General features: G+C 51.7%; 1 protein-coding gene across 1 annotated transcript in view; it reads left to right on the forward strand.

Moving 5' to 3' along the window:
• Positions 1 to 2633: 2633 nt before the first annotated feature.
• Positions 2634 to 21366, forward strand: part of LOC119387654 (polypeptide N-acetylgalactosaminyltransferase 13) — an 84587-nt gene continuing 65854 nt past the window's right edge. Inside the window, exon 1 of the mRNA XM_037655115.1 lies at positions 2634 to 2806. The gene's annotated coding sequence lies outside the window, so the exon portion shown is untranslated. The remainder of the gene's footprint in view (positions 2807 to 21366) is intronic.

Below are 21366 nucleotides of genomic sequence, written 5' to 3' on the forward strand. Positions count from 1 at the left end.
CGCAGAGAGGGATGAGCCAAACGACAGGGAAAGCATCGTGAGAGGGATGTAGGAGGGGGTGCGGGGCCGTTGTGGACGTCTTGATGAATTTAGTGCAGCACTCACGAGTAGGACGACGAACGGAAGAAGGAACACGAGACAGCCGCTGTTTCTCAACTGAAGTTTATTTTGAAACGCAAGAAGAAAAAGAAGGAACACCAGGCCGTTATCACTAACACGTGGGGCCGAATGGTTAGCCCGCTCTTCATTAAAAGAAAAAAAGTTAATAATAAATAAACCGAAACAGCATTGATAAAAACTGATGATTCATGACCTCATCTAATAGCCTCATCTTACACCTCTGCATGTGCCGAGCAGGTAGCGATACTGTTTGTCCCGAGACAGCGCCTGTCCCGTGTGCCACTCGTGAGCGCTGCACGAAATTCATCGCGAACACCAACCAACTCGCTCAGCTTACTATCTTAATGTCGTCGTCTTGTTTACGCAGTCAGCTCCTTTACGTGATTTCGCATAAAATAGCCGTTTGCTTCTTCGGGGGCCGCATATTTTTAGTGTAAGGAATCGAAGCAAACCGAATATCTCTGAGCGCTTGTTCACGTGTGGGCGAGCCATACGTGAAGCGGAAATTACACTTGGTGGCACGCGTGTTGTATTCCTCGTATATACGCAGTGTCTCCCTCTCCTCCCTCCTCTCCACTTCTTATAGAGACAACCTGACTATGTACCCACCCCGTGGGGCATTTGCGAGATGAAAACGACGCTTGTGCGTGCCACGCTACACCTTTTTTTTTGTGTGTGTGTGTGTGTGTGTTTATACGTTTGTTTGTTTTGTAGAGCGCGCATCAGAGCTTGCCTCGACAACGACCGTTTTGGAGTTGTCGTCACCGAGGCGTCAGCTGCGTCGCGGTTCCGCAGAAAACTTCTCTCGCCGATGTCTCCGTTATTGCCACTCCTTTTTCTATACTCTTCTAGATTTTAGTGTACTCTTCTCCCGTTTCGCTCTGTGTTCTGTCGCGTATTATATATATATATATATATTATATTATATATATATATATTATATATATATATATATATATATATATATATATATATATATATATATATATATTTCGGAATGCCGAACAAGAGTATACTGCTGCTCTCCAACTCCGGATGGGCCTGCCGCGAGTTGGCGACGATGTTGAAGTACTCTTATTGCGTGTCGTCGCACGACGATGTATGTCCGTTTTTATCTCATTCTCTTTTATTTCGTTTACGGGCATTTGTTTCTTTTTTTTTGTTTTGTTTTTTCAAGTGTGCAGGGTTCCATCGGTGAGTGGTGACAATCTTTCCGAGCCCGTTTGGTTTCCTCCTTTTTCATTTTTTTTCTTTTTTTTCCTGTGCTTATGTCTGCACCAAGCAAGTGCGCTGAAATGGGAAAACGGTACAGAGAAGGTTTCGCTGTATAAAAGATCAACGTTATAGGAGGAGGAGCATGGTGAAATACGAGAGTTCTCGTAAATGTGCCTTGTTCTCCCTTTCGGCGATTGGGAACTCTTGCCGCGACGTATGTACGTCGGCCTGTGTGTAGTTATACAAGGCACCGAAGAAAAAGATTCGGCTTGTGTTAGTTGGTTTTACTGTTCCGTTGCTTCTTTTTTCTTTTGCTTTCGTTCAATTGAGTAGCCCCACTTGCTAATGTTTTCGTGTTTTGTTTTTTTTTGTTTTTTGTCTCCTTTTGTCTCGCTTGAAGTGTGCACTGAAACCACAGCCGCATGCTGTCTTTTGTATAGGGAACGGCATAACGGCACTTTGGAAGTTGCAGCATGATTTTTTTTTTTCCTCGCTGATCTTTCTGTCTCTCTGTTCCGAGCTTGCACTTGTAGATCGTTATTCGTTTGCTTGGAACTTTCGTTGTAGTTGCATCGTCTTTCTGTCTTTGTTAGATTTTAGAAGGCCTTCGACAATTGTGCGTCACTCAACTGTTCTCGGTTGCACTGTTTTGCCGCATGCAGAGGCCGGACGTCATCGTAGTCTGGTGATTACATACGTTGAGGCAAAAACCAGTCAAAAAGACGCCGGACAAGGGGAAGAAGTGACACACACAAGGACTGGACTAGCAACTGTGCTTTATTAGCTGACAGCACCTCCCAGCACCTCCTTTGTGTAAGCAGTACGTCTATTTCATTACTGCAGAAGGAATGCGAGTTCCTGTCACTCTGGCGGTAGATTCTTGGCCGTTATGTAGCCCAATTTCTGCTTTTGCTTTTTCTTGTTTTGGGTTTTGACTTGATGGTTTTACGTGATTAGCGCATGCGCCGTGGTTCTTCTGGGAGGTGCTGTCAGCTAATAAAGCACAGTTGCTAGTCCAGTCCTTGTGTGTGTCACTTCTTCCCCTTGTCCGGCGTCTTTTTGACTGGTTTTTGCCTCAGCGTCATGTACCAACTGACCCAGACTTCGACCTTATTGGATTACATACTTGTACACGTTTGTGTGCAAACTAACATTGTTGGATCTGGGAGTTTTACGTTTAGCGATTGTGCTCGTTACAGATATCGGCTCCTCGCCCCACGTTATCAGTACAAGCTGCAGTGTTAGAATAGTGTTCGTAGAATAGTGCTTATTTCTTAAATGCAGTGCTGACGTTTTTTGCTTTTTGCTTGCATTCGCAGTGTTTCGATAACAACTCGGGGGCACGTGATCAGGTGCTTCTCGTGAATCGGCGAGCAAGCCAACCGGGAGTGTAGCGGAGAGCGACGGTGAAGTGACGGAAAACGCCTTGCAGGACTCGGCAACGGGTCACGACCGCCAACCTCCATGCAAGGTGAGCCTAGATATATTCATGCTTCGCTGTCCGTGCTGACATTGGCTTTAGCTCTGAGTGCTTGCTGATCTGGTCAACCGCGATCCATTGACTCATTGATGTATAACATATCGGCAAATACGTCATTCATGCTGCACCCGCAATCTCTAATGCGCGCGTTTCTGATAGATATTCTGACATGTTTACTGCCAAGCCAGTGCGGGGTTTATAGAAAGCCGCGAACAAACGAGGACCCATACTATGTGCACAGCGGTCCACTAAGAAAGGGAACATCGGAGCGCGTGGCGGCAGCAGCGGCAGCTCGACGCCACCACCGACCGGCGGCTGCAACGAGTTTCGCGCAGGCGCAGTGCGAGCTGTGTGCCGTGCTCTTTCGTCTTCCGCTGCCTTCAGCTTCCGCGCTCTACAGTGTACTGTACGCGCTTCAACGCGTCGAGAAGCGAACCGTTTGCGCGACGAAAGAGCACCGGGCACGGTGCTCACTGCGCCTGCGCGAAACTCGTTGCAGTCGCCGGCCGCTGGTCGCCGTCAGCATAGTAAGGCGAGCTATTTATATACACCATTCACCGTTGGCCGTACACCGATCTCGGTAGCACTTCAGCGTGTTCTCTGCATTATCAGCGAGATAAAGTTTCTAAAACTAAAGTCACTTTAGATAAAGTGACTTTAGATAAAGTGACTTTAGCTTTAGGGGTCGTCGCCCCGCTCGTTGCGATGCGCGCTCCGCTACAATTAGTACTTTGCCCTACAGGGCGTAGTCGCCCACGCGCTTATCTCATGATGGGTGCGGTGTGTTCGTCTTGTGCTTTCACCTGAAAATTTGCGTTGATGTTACAGAGCCCACGAATGTCACTTCGCTCGCTGCAGCGGCCGCGTTCGCGAAAGGAGCGCGCTGCTGCTCAAACACACGGAAGTAACAACTCTGACACTTGTTAGTTCGCGCTCGTCCCGTGTGTGTTCTTTTCGTGCGTCCGTTGTGCTTCAGCAGCGCGCTGCACGTTTCGGGCTGCTTGCCGTTCTTCGTGTGACACTTCAGTAGTATGTTGTTATCGCATTCATTGCTTCGCCCTCGCGGCGAAACTGTGGCTTTTTTTATCTCTCACTATGGTCCAGGGCTCCAAGTTTAGTTTAGAAACAAAGGTATATGAAAATAACTTCGTGAGGGGCCGTTAAGATAGATGGACTCAACACTCATCTTGCTTTCGCGCATGCAGGATTTGTCAAAAATATTGAATCCTTTGCGTCAGACACGGTGTGGCTGTCTTCATATGTTATGTTTGAACTTTTGCAGCGCGCTCTGAAGCTTGAAAGAGTATAAGATGGGGTCATGAGGCGCGAGGCGAGGGCTATTTGGAATACATTTCGCTGTGAAAATAAAATGGTTGATCTTCATTAATAATGTTGGTGGTGATGATGGTGTATTGATGAATGTAAGGCGTGCTTCCTTATTTCGGAGTTTAAGGATGGACCAAACGAGAGGCACTTCCTCAAGTTTAATGCTTTTGAACATATATATATATATATATATATATATATATATATATATATATATATATATATATATATATATATGTACGTACATACATACATACATACATACATACATACATACATACATACATACATACATACATACATACATATGCGCAAGCACGTACACACGAAACGAGCGCTGTTGCGTGGGGCAATTCGAAAACAGCCAATTTCATTCCCGGCGAGGCAGCTTTTTTGTTTCTTTATTTTCGCCTTTTTTGCGAAGATGCTCGTTCGTCCCCCGAGAGAAAAGGCTCAACGAAAAGAAGAGCGCTTTTTTCGCCTCCCCGCGCGCCTTTCACGTGAAATCCCTTCGCGCAAACATTTGTATTGCTTCTATAGAGCGGCAATATATATAGAGAGAGAGCACTCGCGTACATGACTGCACTGCCAATTCTTCCTATCGGCGGCGCCGAAATCTCGTCTCTTCCCGCGCTTATCCTCGCAGCCGCCGCGTGCGTTGTAAAAGTTGGCGCGCTGTGGTGGCGTCGCCTATAGATGCGATATGTACACAATGGGCGAGTGCACAGGCGCGCGACGCTTTTTCGAAAGCGTGCGCCCGCCTGCCGAATTGCATTCGGTCCTCCACGTACCCTGCGCGCTTTTCGGAGTGTGTCGTAGACTGTGCCACGCTATATTCGTTCCCGAAGAGATCGTGTCCGGGTTGAGGAAAACAAGCCTGCAACGAGAATTTGGAGAAAACGGCGAAAAACACTGTGAAAAGATACGGCGACGCTCGCGAACTAGAAGGGATCTGTTAGAAGAAGAAGAAAAGATCGCGAAAAAAAAAAAGACAATCAAGAGCGAAGGCTTGCGAGCGAATCTGATGGAGAAAGCCGCGTGCTACGCCGACGACTCCACGCGGAAGTCTTCGGCGCAAATCGAGAACTGGCGTCGCAGGAAGGACCTGGTCGGGAGTGTGTACGCGCGCGCCAATCTTTATCTGCCGAGCAGTTTGCATGCCGGAAGCGTGTCTCCCGTTGATTCCCGGAAAACTCCCCATCCTCCTCCTTCCTTTCTCGTTTTGTATTTCTTTTATCCCCACTCGTTTCCTATATCTGCCGGAGCTGTAGCGCAGAACGAACGGCGCACCTCCCGCGGAATCTGGTATATATTGAGGAGATGGCGTTTGCCGAGCCTTTTTTATTTCACGTGCCTCCAGCCTCGAATCTGTTTCGCTTTTTCTCTCGGATGTCCGTGTCGCCCTTATTCGACTGCCTGTCCTATAGCTTGAGTTCGTGCGCTTTCGCAGCTTCGGCGGCCTCGCTCTGCTGCGCGGTATACAAAGCGCGTTCGCGGCGGCGTGACGAGAAAATAAGGGAACGCGAGGTTGGAAGTTTTCGAATCGCAAAGAAGGGCGAACTGCGAGCGCCTCCTTCGGTTTTCTCAGTCGCCGCTCGAATGTATGCTAGATAGTATCATACAAGGATAGACGTTGGTATAGTTTTTTCCGCTGCAATACAGCATCCGACGTACTACTATACGTTTGGCACGATGATGCTTCTGAAGTTTTCGCTAATGTTGAGGAAGCTAATAATAATTGTTGGGGGTTTACGTCCCAGTACCGCCATCGATATATGAGAGACGCCGTAGTGGAGGGCCCCGGAAATTTCGGCCACCTAGGGTTCTTCAACAAGCACCCAAATCTAATAAGCACATGGGCCTCTATATACCATTTCGCCTCCATCAAAATGGGGCCGCCGTGGTCGGGATTCGATCCCGCGACCAGCAGTGAAGCCCACTAGACCACCGCGGTCGGTAGGAAGCCAATGCAGTCGAGACGTCAGCGACCGAGACGACATTGAAGCCATCTTGATTTTCTCTCATATTCTATTGGTTTCTTGCTTATGTTTTAGTTGCGAAGCACCTTATAGGGTCTCGCCTTGTCGGCGTGCAATGTCGTCGTCACGGTCCATCATAAACGGGCATGCGCCACAAAAATAGGTTAAATCTCACTACTCGCCACCGGTCCATACTATGCATATTATGAGATAAAGGTTCGTCGTTACTGCCTAAAACATTGTTTGGCTTAGCAGCGGTCTCAGAATTCCCGACGAAATTTACCAAGGCGCTCCAGTTTCTTATCTAAAACCAGAGACGCAAACGTACATCTCTACGGTAAAGTCATCTGTTTGAAACACCACTTCTTGAAACATGTCTGCAAAGTGATGGTGCGTTAGTGGACCGGTGGCGAGTAAAGCTGTAAAAAGTAAAGATTTCACTGTGGGGAGCACCGGCGCACACTGCATGCTTCGCCCCTGCCCAAATTTCACGTCAGTGGAGTTGAAACACCCTTCTCTACATGCTTCGCCCCTCCCTAGCTTTTTTTTGCATTGTACTATTGTGTAGTTTTTTCTTCTTTCTTATTCTTTACAGAGCGTGCGTGCTTGCGTCTGTGCGTGTGCGCGCGTGTGTGTGAGTGACTGTGCGTGCGTGCGTGCGTGCGCGCGCATGTGAGTTTTCTTTTGTTTTATCAAATGCGACGTGCACACAACCAAGGTTTATAAATGAACCGTATATACAGAGTTCATTCGTTGCTTCTATTTAGTCCGTCGTTAATTAATTAAGGCGTAGAGACAGCATGCGGCGAAGATAGCGCCGCGTCGGACTCGCGTCAAAAGAGGGCCGCCATCTTGGCCCCCCCCCCCCCCGTTACCATTGTCACGGCAGCTCCAGTTTCCGCAGCTGCGCGCTTCCGTGTTATCTGTTCGCGCGTCCATCGATCACGCTGTCTGTATAGGCGCGGCTTCTCTTGCACATAGCGATACAGCAAGCCACATTGATCACCTAGCTTCGGCACCCATCTATTCGTGTTAGCGAAAAAATGACACAGTAGCAATTGGGGAATGGGCGGAGGGGGGGGGGGGGGAGAGAGAGAGAGCGAGAGAAGGGCTGACATAGAAGCGGGAGGTGAGAGTTCGACCGTTAATCGCAAAACGCCGCTGTCTAGCCATGACTGCCGCGCGCTATGCTGCTAACGAGCCGATTGGGCAGAGTGCTAAGTTAACAGGCTGGCGTTTCTTTTTTTTTTTTCGATTTGTGAGGAGCAAATTTGCAGGCACGAAAGATTATAGTTCCTTCCTTTTTGTTTCGTTGTTTTTGTTTCTTATGTATTCACTGAGATGTATGGGCAATTATCGCAGTGATTTCTCAGTATGTGAGTTTATAGAGAGCCTCCGATAATTGACTTCATTATCGCTGCACTGTTCACGCTGCTCGTGCTCCTGACGGTGACGTCGAGAATTAAGTCCGTCGTGATTACAGTTTGCTCTCCAGTAACGACGGATCTTCATCTTCTGTTCATCTCTCTGTGCACACGTGTGCACACAAAAGCAATGTGGAGCTTGGAGTCCATATTAGGCTCAAGTCAAAAACAAGGATGAAAGGAGGAACAGACTTAAGTTTTCTTCTTTGTATACTGCCATCTCGCGTTCTGCCATCTCTAATTTTTCTGCTCGCGAGTTTTTGTGCCGCGTTGTTATTTCTGGACCGTTTATGGCATAGCGCAGCTTTTGTGTTGCTTTGTGGTGCGAGCACGCATAACCTCTTCAAATTAGGCCTAGATCGTGCCTGATTTGGTTACTGACACAATACTTATTGCCCCTCTAACGTCTGCGCATGATGAGAGGCGTTTTTATTCGGTTATTTTAAGGCACTTATTGAGCGTAAGGGTATTGATTGCGTGCACAGACAAGAGAAGTCTCGTTACTGTACAATGCGAACGACGCCCCAGCTGATAATTTTCGGTTCTGTTTTGAAGATTACTAGCAGACAGAGACTTTCGTAATTGCCTGTGCTTATGACTGTAGTTCAGTTTATATATATATATATATATATATATATATATATATATATATCACTACTGCAGTCCTATTTAGGGCCATTGCAGGAATGGGAACGTTATATAATGCTAATACGACAAACAAAAATGCAAGAAAATACTGCTATAGTCGATTACAACCTTAAAGAATTAAAACTCCGCCCACATAACCGCGGCGCGCCTGCCCTTGAAAGACAGTCGTGCTAGCTGGTTTTCGTTCTAATCGAAAGTACTTTGTCCCGGCTAGTCTAAAATCCACGCATGTTAAGAAATAAAGGTTCGTCGTTATTACCTGAAACATTACGTTTGGCCGAGGAGCGAATCCCTGGCGAAATTTACCCGGGCGTTCAATTTTCCGCCCTAAAACCAGTGACACCAAGCGTGTGTTTGTATGGGGAAAGTCAACTACTATACGAAACGCTCGAGAAGTGCTTGACGTCATGAAAATGAGTAAGCGCTATTGGATGAAACACGTAGGCAGATTCTCCGTGGGAGGGACAGTAATGGCTATGGGTGGGTCTAACACTTTTTCTTCAGCTGTAACCGAGTACAGTACGAGCAAAGAAAGTTATTGCGTTATATGCAGTTAAAATATTCATTCGTGTGGTTCTGCGTGCAGCATCTGTCCGTTCTCGGTCGTGTTGTGTATTCGGTCGTTGTGTTGTGTTGTGTTGTGTAGCTGTCGAACGAGACAGCTTTTCCGTTGGTCGTACGCTTGTACTCGCGCTTTCAAGCACTGGAGACCGGAGATGAGTCTTCCGAGGAAACGCTTCGTCGTTTTACATACTGCAGCCGGTCGATTTCCCAGAGAAGTGTTGCAGTACTGCAGCCACATGAGTGATAGGCGAGGGTCTCCTGATAAATATCTCATGTCGGAGAACACTGCGCGAGTCGTGCGTTACGGACAGATATAACAGGAACCGCGTATTTTCTTATTTGTGTATTCATGCACGTTATGAAGTTTCGTGTTCTTTTTCTTATTATCGGGCATTGTCTTTCATTTCTCGTTTCAGAAAAGTATCTTGTCTTTCTCCCGTTTCATGGAGCGCAATGTTTTTATGGTCACTGTTTCAGTATATTGTATAATGTTTCGTACGCGACACCAAGTAGCCATGTTCACCAAGTCCCTCAACGTCCCTGAAGCCGCATCAGTGCGTGCAGCTTTTCTCCTCCTTCATTTACTAATATTTGAGTCTATGCATTTGTGTGTGCGCGCATGCGTAAATGGAAACAGATAAATCAAATCAAATCAAATGTTACACGCTACATTGCAAAGCAATCCGTGGAAGCATCGTCATTATAATTTCATCTTAAGTCCACTGCAGTACGAAGGTCTGCCCCAATGATTTCCAACCCACCCTGTGCTGCGCGAGCTGATTCCATTTTACGCATTCAAATTTCTTCATTTTGTCGCTCCGCCTAACCCTCCGCCGTCCTCGGGCGTGCTTCCAATCTCTTGGTATCCATATTGACGCTATAATTGAACACCGGTTATCTGTCGTGCCCAGATGCATTTTTGCTCTTGATGCCTACTATATATAGGTTATCGGCTGCTCATGTTTGTTCTTTGATCCTATCTCCTAGGGTGCCTATCATTGGCGCTTGTGGTTTGTCCTTTCTGTATCCGTCCTTCGTAAAGTGCTGCGCTACCTACAATGATGCGTAAGTCGTGATATGATAAGAGCTACGCCTATAGAGTTGCGCCTATTCGTAAGTCGTGTCGATGCTCACAATTACTCCATTTTCCGGAGAGACATCTCTCATCGGAATACCTTTGCAAACATTGCTGCGTGTTGTGAAACTGGTGACGCTGCTTTGTAAATCGCATCAGTTGTATTAAATTGTCATTGCAATAATTTACCATTGCTTGTAATTACAGAAAATACTCTGTTGTTCTCACAAACAAAAAACTGGTCTTGTACCCACTCCGGACCCACCGCGGTGGTTCAGTGGTTATGGTGCTCGAACGCTGACCCGACGGTCGCGGAATCGAATCGCGGCTGCGGCGGCTGCATTTTCGACGGAGGAGAAAATGCTCGAGGCCCGTGCGCTTAGGTTTAGGTGCACGTTAAAGAACACCCAGGTGGTCGAAATTTCCGGAGCCTTCCACTACAACGTCCCTTATAATCATCGTAAAATACATACCAGCGCAACGACGAACATCCACCGGCTATGTATCCCAACTCGCGATTTTGCTACCTCATAATCATATCGTGGTTTCTGGACGTTAAACGTTATTATTATTATGTACCCACCCAGGCACGGACCATGACGGGCCTAGCGTATGTTCAAATAAAAATTAAAGAAGAAAAAGCGACTGACGTTCAAATACGTCATCTGTTTACCAGAGATCCAGTAAGCGAGCGCAGACGTCGATATTCGCGCACACGTGAATACAAAACAGCGAGTTAGGACTTTGCTTACCCTTCGTTAGTTGGAATCTTTCATAACTTTCTTCCTGGTTTTGTTTGTTACAAAGTAGGAGTTTGTGTGTGTGTGTGTGTGTGTGTGTGTGTGTGTGTGTGTGTGTGTGTGTGTGTGTGTGTGTGTGTGTGTGTGTGTGTGTGTGTGTGTGTGTGTGTGTGTGTGTGTGTGTGTGTGTGTGTGTGTGTGTGTGTGTGTGTGTGTGTGTGTGTGTGTGTGTGTGTGTGTGTGTGTGTGTACACACGCCGGTTGTCCTATTCCTGCCGCGCTGTTCTCGCTCAGCGCTTCACATTCCTTTCTTTTCCATTGCGTAGCAACCCTTTCTTTTTTTCTTTTTTTGACATTTCAGCGTCACCATACCGATCGAGTTTGCGCCGAGTCTAGCTGTCTCGCTTAACGCCCCGCTTTGCGAATTTGTCGCGGGTCCCTTTCAGTTCGGTTTGACTCTCGGGTGGCGGGGCACAGGGCTCGCATGGCGTGTATAAACGCGCTGACGCATTCGCAGAGAAAGAACGCCCGTGTGTGTGTGCATGCGTGCGTCTATCGGGCCGCGCAGTTTATGTGTCTGCGCACGAGTGAACGACAGACAGCAGCCTCTGTTTGCATGCTTGGGCGCCTGGAATTTCGCGTGGCGGGGATTGGTGTATACCCCCCACTTTTCCGCTGCCTGTCTGTGTTCTGCGCACCTCTGTGAGCTCTCTCTTCCCGTGGAATGCAAGCGCCGGACTTCTTTCCCTTTATTTTTTTTTCCACTGAGTTCCGCTGACACAAGCGTGCACTGACACACGTTGTGAAGCTGCAGCAACGATTCGGAATGGCGTAAAAACCAGTGTTTTCTGGTTGTTCCTCCCTCCCGCCAGTCTGTTTTAGTTCGCACGCGTGATATCTTTTTTCGTTTTTCTGTACTTTTTTCGGCAAATGAAACACATCTCACTTTTATTTTATTTTTATTTTATGTGGATCTTGCGTACATGGGCATAACAAGAATGTTTTGGGAGAGGGGAGGGGGGGGGTTTCAACCGTACTTTATGTATGTTCACGCGTCCGTTTGTATGTGTGCGTGTATAATATGCACAAATGAAAACTGCGAAATTTCCAAGGGGGTCTGAACCCCCGGCTACGCCAATGGCTGCCTACTGTTTTTGTCATGCCAGATTCCCCCAACGCACTCGTAATTTTCCGCTTGTCGCCATATGGCGGGACGACTCCTTTTGTTTCGAGCTAATTAATGCTTGCGTCCCGCGCCAACTTACGCGACAGAATGCGTATACGTATGGTGTGTTGTACACGTACGCTGTTAATACGCACTTAATGTGGATTGCGAGCTTCACGAAGCGTCCGCGAGAACTTTTTTATTTAATTTCTGTTCTTCGATATTGGAATCAGTGTTCTCCTCAGTTCCTGGAAGACAAGAGGTATAATGTTGGGAACTCTTTGTTCTCGACGTTGCGGGATTTAGTGGACGTGACAAAGGATTCGCCGCGAACGAGTTGTTGGCATGCCGTCGGTCGACGTAGTAACCAATAAGAGGAAGCGCTTAGAAAAAGCTTTTCCTCGCGAGCCTCACTCTCGCTCCTCACTTACTGTGAGTGCGAGGTAATTTGCACGCCTGAGCGACGTTATATACACCTTTTTGTGTTGTGCACCATACCGCGTGTTATGTCTCGCCTCGATTTCCACGGATGCGACAGGCGCGTGTTCTTTGTCTGGAAGTGCCTTTCTTTACCGCAATTTTGCAGCCGCGAGCTGCCGAACCGTGTATATAGGACACCTATTTGAAGAGTAGTGCGAGTAAACCTTTGTTTGTTTGTTGTCTATATCTCGTTGCTATGTACACTAACTTGTTAAACTAGTCGCAATTAAAGTGGCACGAGATATAAGTACTATAAGCCAATTCAGATCGATTACGGTTACATGCGAAAGTGCGTTTGCACTTATGTGATGGGAAGCGTTTGATTATTATAACAGCGGCGAAAAGGAACACCGGATCTCCTGTTGCTGTAGTTCCCGGTCAAACCGGTGCGTCGATGCGTCCTTCGCGACGTCACCTATTTGACGTCATTTGTCATAGTGACGTCAAACACAAGTGGTGTCACAAGTGACGCCACTGCTTCGGAGAAACCAGGCTGCTTTAGTATCACACCACCCGTATGATAGTTTGCAAGGGCATTTCAATATCTTCAGTGCTGCTAATGAGGGTAATATAGGCGTTGTTGTCATGCATTCAAATATCCTGAGAACCTACACGCTTTGTGGTGTCACACTTGAAATTCACCGGAATGTGCCAGTGGGTCTTCTGTATGGAGCCGTGAGTCAATTTTATAAGCAAGTAATAACTGTTTCTGTTCGTCGGGTATGATTTCTACAATGTAGTAATACTCCTGCGTATGCGTATGTAAGATGGCCCCTTATTCCTTTAATATAAATCAGCGCTTGATCACATCGTGTGTGTATGTATGTATGTATTGTAGTGTGCACGTACCTCACAGGAGTACGGCCACTAGCGTGGGTTCGGACTTAGCGAGCCACAGGGCCGCGTCTGCCGTCGCCTCGCGTGAACTAGCGCACCGCTGCACACGCACGTTCGAGCGCAAACAAGGCGCCGAGCGTAACGCGGCAAGTACACAGTACTGCTCTCGAAATCCGCAACACTTTATTGCCTGCGGCAACCACAAAACGCAGTACAACGCCCGCTCCCAAAGGCGGCGGGAGAAGCAAAACAGGCTTAACCACGCCACGGGCGAAAGTACAACACAAAGGGTGCCGCTAGCACGTCTCCGCGGGCAAAAGGGCTCACGGCGACACGCCGCTGAGAGAAACGTTCCCTCGCGACTATGCTGCGTGCTCTCACGATCAGCGACCAAAACAGGGCCCGATCGCTCGAGCAAGGGCAAACTCCGCTCGCGTTGGCTTCGATAGATACGGTTTCGGCGTAGTAAGACCACGCGCGAATGCACCGCACCGCTCTTCAGCCTAGCGTTCGGAAAGGACAACGTAAGGTAAGCGCTCGCCGCTGGCGCAAGGCACCGTTGGCGAACTCCGTCCGAGCGAGCCCAAACAAAGGAGCCGACGGACAGGAAAGAAAAGACGTGCTCACCTTACGAGGTCCAGAGAGAGTCTGACTCCCCCGCCGCGCGCAACGTCTCGCGAGACGCGAGCACGCGAGACTCGAACGTGGCGCCACCGTCGCGATCCGGCGCCGGGGTGAGGGGGTTAACGTCACCCCCGCTCACCCAGCGCCGTAGGACGGCGGAGGAGGGGAGCGACATGATCGGACATGAGGATGGCAGAAATAGGCGAAAAACCCGCGCAATGGCGACGGCCTAGCCTCAATCCCCACATCCCCCTCTCCTAAATTTGCCCTTTACCGGTCTGCAAAGGCAGCCGGCGGTCACCCATGCAGTTAAAATAACACTGCCATGAGCAACCACTAGCCTCAGTCCAGCCCTGGAACTGCTGCTAAAAAAAAAAAGAATACATGATAATGCGAGAAAAATCAATAACAAAGACAATACGCTGGAAACACCTAATACAATAAAATGGCGCTGCGGAAGGGAGGTAAAGGAAATTAAGACAAGTGTTCGTGATGCTTGCGCGAAAGAGCGTCCACAGCGCGGAGGGGAGGCGGTGGCAGGAGGCTTCTTTGAAGTCCTCATGGCGGGAACGGGCTCACTGATGGCGCGTCGCTCTTGACGACGATTGGCCTGTGAGTTCGACGAACGCCGCTTCTGTGGTGGTGCGAAGGTCCCGAATTTTCGGCTGGATACCGGAAGACCACGCTGGGACAGCCGGCCCGAACTGGCTGCGAGGCATCCTGGCAGAGAGCAGGCATAGCTGCTATGTCAGCTGGCCTAGCGCAGGAGCCATGATGAGAGGGCAGCCAGGCTTCTCGACGACGGCCAAGAGCAGGGCACCGCTGGTCTGTCCGGCGTCAGCGGGTCATTGACCCGAGTGTCCACGTAGATGAGGTGAATTCACCACGCGCACTCTTTGCAGGCACGCACCAATGCACCACGCACGTACGCACGCACACACACACGTCACCGCACATAGCAGCGCTTTCGCCAAGCGCGGCGCTAGTTCGCCGTTCAAGGCCACTGCGCCTCACTTTTCGTGGTGTCATGTCGCCAACCGCGCGCGCTCGCATGGGAAGGCGCAAAGCGTCCTTCGTTCCTCTCCCCCCGCAAAGCAACCAGTATTCACGAATGCTTCCGCAGGCACAAGAAATAAAACACGGAAAGAAAGTAAGAGAACAGAATGACACTCAATATGCGGCAAACACAACCGAAAAACGTATTAAATACACAAGTATTCAAATAAAACAGAAAAAAACACTAGCAGCAAACTGGGCGGGCCGACTTCTTTACGAGCACTGGCCGTAAAGAAGCTAGCATACTGAGGCTAGAAAGTAACTGAGGGCCTTCGGTTGCGGAAAACAGAGTCCGCCGTCCGGCGCGAAATCACAAAGGTGACCGCTTCCTCAGATTATACGGATGCGTGGTCCGAATGCGGTCCGCCGCACCGGGTGTGCCCCGTTGCTTGCGCGAAGTGCCACAGGGCGCTGGCGCGAGCTCGTCAGACCGTGATACAAAAGCTTTCAGGTCTGCGATATGGGCACGGCTGAGTTTTCCCGAAATGGGATGTTTCAGCAAGTACGCGAGTGGAGTCCAAGCTTTCTCCACTCGGTACCGACCAAGCCACTTAGGAGCGAGCGAGGCTGAGAACCCCTTACTCGCGTCGCTAAGGGCGTGGTTGCGCTTCAGGACAAGATCGCCCACCTCAAATGCTAGGTCGCGATGCTTGCGGTCATATTGGGCCTTCTGCTGAGCCCTAGACGACGCCAAACTTTGCCTCGCTTTACAGAAAGCTCGACAAAGCCGGTCCCGAAGCTGTGACGCGTACGCCGAACAGTCTGGCTGCGTCTCCTCGTCCCCGAGCTGGCATTGAATGACACTGGTCACCGGATTTGCCAACTCCCTTCCAAAATTTAAGAAGGCGGGCGAGAAACCAGTCGAGCGACTCTCGGATGTTCGAATGGCGAACGCGAGCTCGCTCAAATGGTCTGCCCAGTCCCTTTGACTTTCGGCAAAGGCCGCCAACATCGGTTTGAGCGTACGATTGACGCGCTCCGTCAAATTGGACTGGGGATGGTAGGGTGAAGTGGTGCAGTGATCAATTCCAAGGGAACGGCACGTGACACCAAACACCCGAGCGGTGAAATACGAAGCGTTGTCAGTGATGAGCCTTTCCGGAAAGCCGAACCGGCAAAACACTTCCTGCAGCTTCTCGAGCACCGCTCGCGCTGTCACCTTCCGAAGAGGGAACAATTCCACCCACTTCGAAAAGTGATCCACGACTACCATGAGGTGAATAAACCCCTGCTTACTTCTGGGAAAAGGTCCCATTAGATCGCAGGTGGCCACTTGCCACGGACGCTCACTGACAATCGGCTTCATCAGACCAGGTGGCTTGCCACCCCTAGACTTCACCGTTTGACAGACGTGGCAGGAACGGCAATAGCGATAAACGTCACGCTTCATGCCGGGCCAGGTCACCGTCTTGCTCAGTTTTGCGAAAACTTTGGAGCCACTCAGGTGACCGGCCATGGGTTCGTCGTGAGAGGATCGCAACAGGGCGACTCTCAGACTTTTGGGCATAACCACCTTAAACGGATCGATAGACTCGTCGTCGGTGGCTATATATTTCAGCAGGAGCCCGTCATGGTCCAGCAAATATGAATCCGCGGGGGACTCAGCGACACACGCTGGTTCCAGCCCCCCTTCCGCGCCCGCTGCAGGGCAAGCAGCGTAACGGCGCTCCGTCTCCCTGAGACCGTCGCAAATTTCGCGACAAAAACGGATCACTTTGCTGAGCCTTCAGAAGCTCTTGTCTGCTGAAAGCGATTCCCATTCTCCCAAAGGGGAACCTGGTATCGCGCCCACTCAGGACCGCAGCAACCGCCGCTTGCGTCGGCGTCACGGGTTCGCTCTCGGCATCGTGGCCTTCGGAAAGCTCACCCGCTGGCCGGCGTCGCGGTGCGCTGTTTGCCTGGATAGCAGCCAAGGTTCGTCCGAATGCGGACTCGCCCTTTTCGCCGAACGGCGGCGAAGCCGCTGTTTCGCCCCCACCGCTTGCTTGTGCAAAGGCACCGCTAGCGGCTGTCGCACCGGAATCAAGGTTCTCGGCAGACAATGGGGCACGAGATAGCGCGTCAGCTACCACGTTGGTACTCCCCTTTCGATACTGCACTGCAAAGTCATAGTGCTGTATCAGGAGAGCCCAGCGCGCCAGCCTGCCCGCAGGCTCACGGAGCCGCATCAGCCAGCTGAGCGCACTGTGATCCGTTTGCACCACGAATTTCGTCCCATCAGGTAGACGTCAAATTTCCGAAGTGCAAACACGATGGCGAGGCACTCCTTTTCGGTAACGGAATAATTTTTCTCCGCGGGTACCAAGGAGCGGCTGGCAAAGGCCAACGGCTGCAACACGCCATCGTATCCTGTAGGAGAACGGCTCCTAATCCCAGATCGCTCGCATCAGTCTGAACAACGAACGGTCTGGTCAGGTCGGGGAGTCTGAGCTGCGCTGTCTCCGCAATGGCGCTAGACAGTCGGCAAAACGCCTCTTGCTGCTCAGGTCCCCATTGCCAAACAGCAGACTTACCCAAAGCTTGGTCAAGGGCGCCTGCAGTCGGGCACAGGACGGAATGAAAGAACGGTAAAAGTTAACCATTCCCAAAAAGCGGCGAAGGCCACGTACGTCCTTGGGCACGGGGAAATCGAGGATTGCTCGAAGTTTCTCCTGATCCGGCTCAATGGAGCCTTCGCCCAGCGTAAACCCGAGTAACTGAATACGGGTCTGCGCTAATTGGGCTTTCGCGGGATTTAACGTCATCCTGGCAGCCCGCACCCTCTCGAGCACATCGGCAACATGGGCCAAGTGCTCTTCGAAGGTTCGTGAATAATCACGATGTCGTCGAGGTAGCACAAGCAGTATGACCACTTTGCTTCCCCGAGGACGCGGTCCATGAGTCTTTGAAACGTCGCAGGAGCATTGCAAAGACCAAAGGGCATACGAGTGAACTCGAACACCCTCTGTGGGACGTGAAAGCAGTTTTGCACTGGTCACGCTCACCCATCCGGACCTGTAGGTAACCTTTCGAGGCGTCAAGCGTGGTAAAGTACCGTGCATCACCCAGGTTTCCTACGATGGAGCTTATCGTAGGGAGCGGATAGGCATCCTTACGAGTCACTCCGTTCAGACGGCGATAGTCGACGCACAGGCGATGACTGCCGTCTTTCTTAGGCACCAACACAATTGGAGACGCCCAGGAGCTAGACGAACGGCGAATAATGCCTGCCGATAGCATGTCGTCTAGCAAGCCGTCGATAATCTGCCTTTTGGCGAGACTGACGGGCCTGGGGTTACACTTCAAAGGAAGCGCGTCGCCAGTTTCGATCACGTGGCTGACAAAATCGGTGCAGCCCGGTTGATCGGTGAAGAGCTCGTCGTACTGCCGTAAAAGTGCCGACAGACGAGCCTTCTGTGTATCATCCAAATGAGTCGCACAGGCGATCAAAGGATGTGGTGCCTCTTCGTGTCGTGTCGGTCGATCCAAAAGGGGGTTTCGAGCCGACGAGCGCGTACTGCCGGAGTATGACCCCGAAGTTTGCGCGCGACACGGTTCGTGCCGTGCATCTCGTTCCCAAAGGGGACTGTGAGAGGGGGAATGCGTTGAGCAGGGGTATGACCCCGAACTCTCCGCGTGGCACGGTTCCGACGTTTCTGCGGCAAAGGCAACAGTAAGCGCCGGCGGGCTGATGAACGGCTTGAGTTGGGAAAAGGGCCCATCACGATAGCCGCCATTCGCAATGTCCACAACGATCCCGGTCTTCAAAAGAAAGTCCCGACCGAGAATCACAGGAACATTGAGCCCTGGGAGATGAACAAAACGCGCGCGTCTCATTCGATCTCCCCATCTGACAGTCAACCTTGCGGCGCCAGCCGAATGGGCCACGCCTGTCGCAAGAGTGAATGTCGTTCGGCAGTCCCGCAAGCGCACCGAATGCTTCTGCAAGTGGGACAATACCTGTGCGCCGAACAACGAAGCGCTAGCGCCCGTGTCCAGCAACGCCGAAAATTCACGGCCGGCAATAATGACCGGAATGAACGGCGCGTGCGTACCAGCAAGACTGCTTGCCCTGTACGCAGAGGGGATAAGCAAAGGTTGGGCCGCCCGTGCCTTCACGAACGACCCGCAAATCCGTTTCCCTGCCTCACAGGAGGCCTAGATACGGTGCACTCCCTTGCTATGTGCCCTCTTTCACGGCAGCGAAAACAGCGCACTCCATCTCGGTCTCGTTCACGAGACGGAGCAGCCTCGAGCTGCTGTGATCGGCTCGCCACGTTATCACAGGATAGTATCGACGAGCGTCACCCACACTGCGTTGGGTCGAATGGCGTCCCTTCGTGTGGGTTTCAGGTGGTGCAGCACAGGCTGCCCGCCTTTCGTGCGTGTAGGGATCAAGAGCGCGAGCGCTCAACTCCCACGCGCAGCCATTGGCAGCCGCAAAGGCAGCGCCGTGGGGCTGCTGTTGGGGCACGGCCCCTCGCCATGCGCAGCGCGGCTCAAGCGCCTCGCTGGCTGGCGGCGGCGGGCGATAGGCACGCGCGGCGAGAAGGTCGCCTTGTATGCGCTTTGCCTCGGCGGCCAGCTCCTCCAAATCGCGGAAGCGACCGCCGCGCAGGTACGCCGAAAAGGTCGGATGTGCCTGCCGAATCACCCGTTCGACGCGTTCCTCGTTCGAGGCCCTGGGCTCAGCGATAGAAAAAAGGTCGTCCATCGCGCGTACGTACTCCTGAAGCGACTCATCAGGAGCTTGTGTACGGAGCTCGAGCTCTCGCCGCATCCTACTTTCGTAGTCAGCGGGTAGGAATTCGCGCAGAAAGGCCGCGCGGAACTCCTCGAGGGTTGCTGCTCGGTAACCGGAAAGCCGATACCACCTCGCCGCCGTATCAGTCAGTGCAGCCGGGACAACGCGCCCGAGCACCTCCTGATCGTCCAAACCCATTGCTCTCTGATAACGTGACAGAGAGTCCAAGGTAGTCTCGGGCGCTGAGCAAATCCCCGTATCCGCTGTATGTTGGCACAGGCAACATAACAGCGGGGGGGGCGCGTTTCGGAACGGCCGAAAGCGTTTGGACAGCTCCCGAGAGCGCTTGGATCATCTCGACGGCGTTTTGCAGCAGCGTCTGCGTCGCACCTGCTTCCAGGAAGCGTTGGTGCGTTAGCGGCGCGGTCGAGCGAAGGTGAACAGCCTCCCAGCTCGATCAGTGGAGCGGTTTCAAAAGGACTACCGCCCTGCGCGCCATTCCCAGAGCAAAAGAGGCTCCTAGCGGGATTTGCCTGCTGTCGAACATAATTGCCACTTGGGGCGGCTACCGTCGACAATACAGGCGCCTGCTCAGCGTGCGGTCGAACTGTCGGTTGCACGGCTGACGGCGGGCAAAAGTCGGCAAAGGCCAAAGCCTGCGCCCGTCAATTCCACAGGGAACCGACTGAAAGCACTGTGCGTCGAACTGCCACGCATTCGGAGGGTCTGCAGCAGTCGAAGGCGCCTGAGCGCACCGTTCGGGTAGGGCAAAGGGCCCAGTCCGCAACGACGCACCATCTCCAAGGGAGCTGGCAGGCGCTTTGTGTCGTCCCCACAGGGGGTTGCGACAAGTATGGGTGCACAAAGGTGCCCCTCGACAGAGGCACTGGCCTCCTTCCTCGTGCAACGCGGCATCCGCCAGAAAGTCAACGGACAAAAATCCCGCGAGCAGACATGTTGCGGCGAGCCCGAGACGCACAGGCGTACGACTCGCTAAGAGCAGCCAAAAGCTTATGAGCTTTTGATACCGCGTTGGGCGCCAGTGTAGTGTGCACGTACCTCACAGGAGTACGGCCACTAGCGTGGGGTCGGACTTAGCGAGCCACAGGGCCGCGTCTGCCGTCGCCTCGCGTGAACTAGCGCACCGCTGCACGCAACGTTCGAGCGCAAACAAGGCGCCGAGCGTAGCGCGGCAAGTACACAGTACTGCTCTCGAAATCCGCAACACTTTATTGCCTGCGGCAACACCACAAAACGCAGTACAACGCCCGCTCCCAAAGGCGGCGGGAGAAGCAAAACAGGCTTAACCACGCCACGGGCGAAAGTACAACACAAAGGGTGCCGCGAGCACGTCTCCGCGGGCAAAAGGGCTCACGGGGACACGCCGCTGAGAGAAACGTTCCCTCGCGACTATGCTGCGAGCTCTCACGATCAGCGACCAAAACAGGGCCCGATCGCTCGAGCAAGGGCAAACTCCGCTCGCGTTGGCTTCGATAGGTACGGTTCGGCGTAGTAAGACCACGCGCGAATGCACCGCACCGCTCTTCAGCCTAGCGTTCGGAAAAGGACAACGTAAGGTAAGCGCTCGCCGCTGGCGCAAGGCACCGTTGGCGAACTCCGTCCGAGCGAGCCCAAACAAAGGAGCCGACGGACAGGAAAGAAAATGCGTGCTCACCCACGAGGTCCAGAGAGGTCTGACTCCCCCGCCGCGCGCAACGTCTCGCGAGACGCGAGCACGCGAGACTCGAACGTGGCGCCACCGTCGTGATCGGCGCCGGGGTGAGGGGGTTTTAACGTCACCCCCGCTCGCCCAGCGCCGTAGGACGGCGGAGGAGGGGAGCGACATGATCGGACATGAGGATGGCAGAAATAGGCGAAAAACCCGCGCAATGGCGACGGCAAGCCTCAAT

The sequence above is a fragment of the Rhipicephalus sanguineus genome, chromosome 3 (assembly GCF_013339695.2).
Source record: "Rhipicephalus sanguineus isolate Rsan-2018 chromosome 3, BIME_Rsan_1.4, whole genome shotgun sequence".
NCBI lineage: Eukaryota > Metazoa > Arthropoda > Arachnida > Ixodida > Ixodidae > Rhipicephalus > Rhipicephalus sanguineus.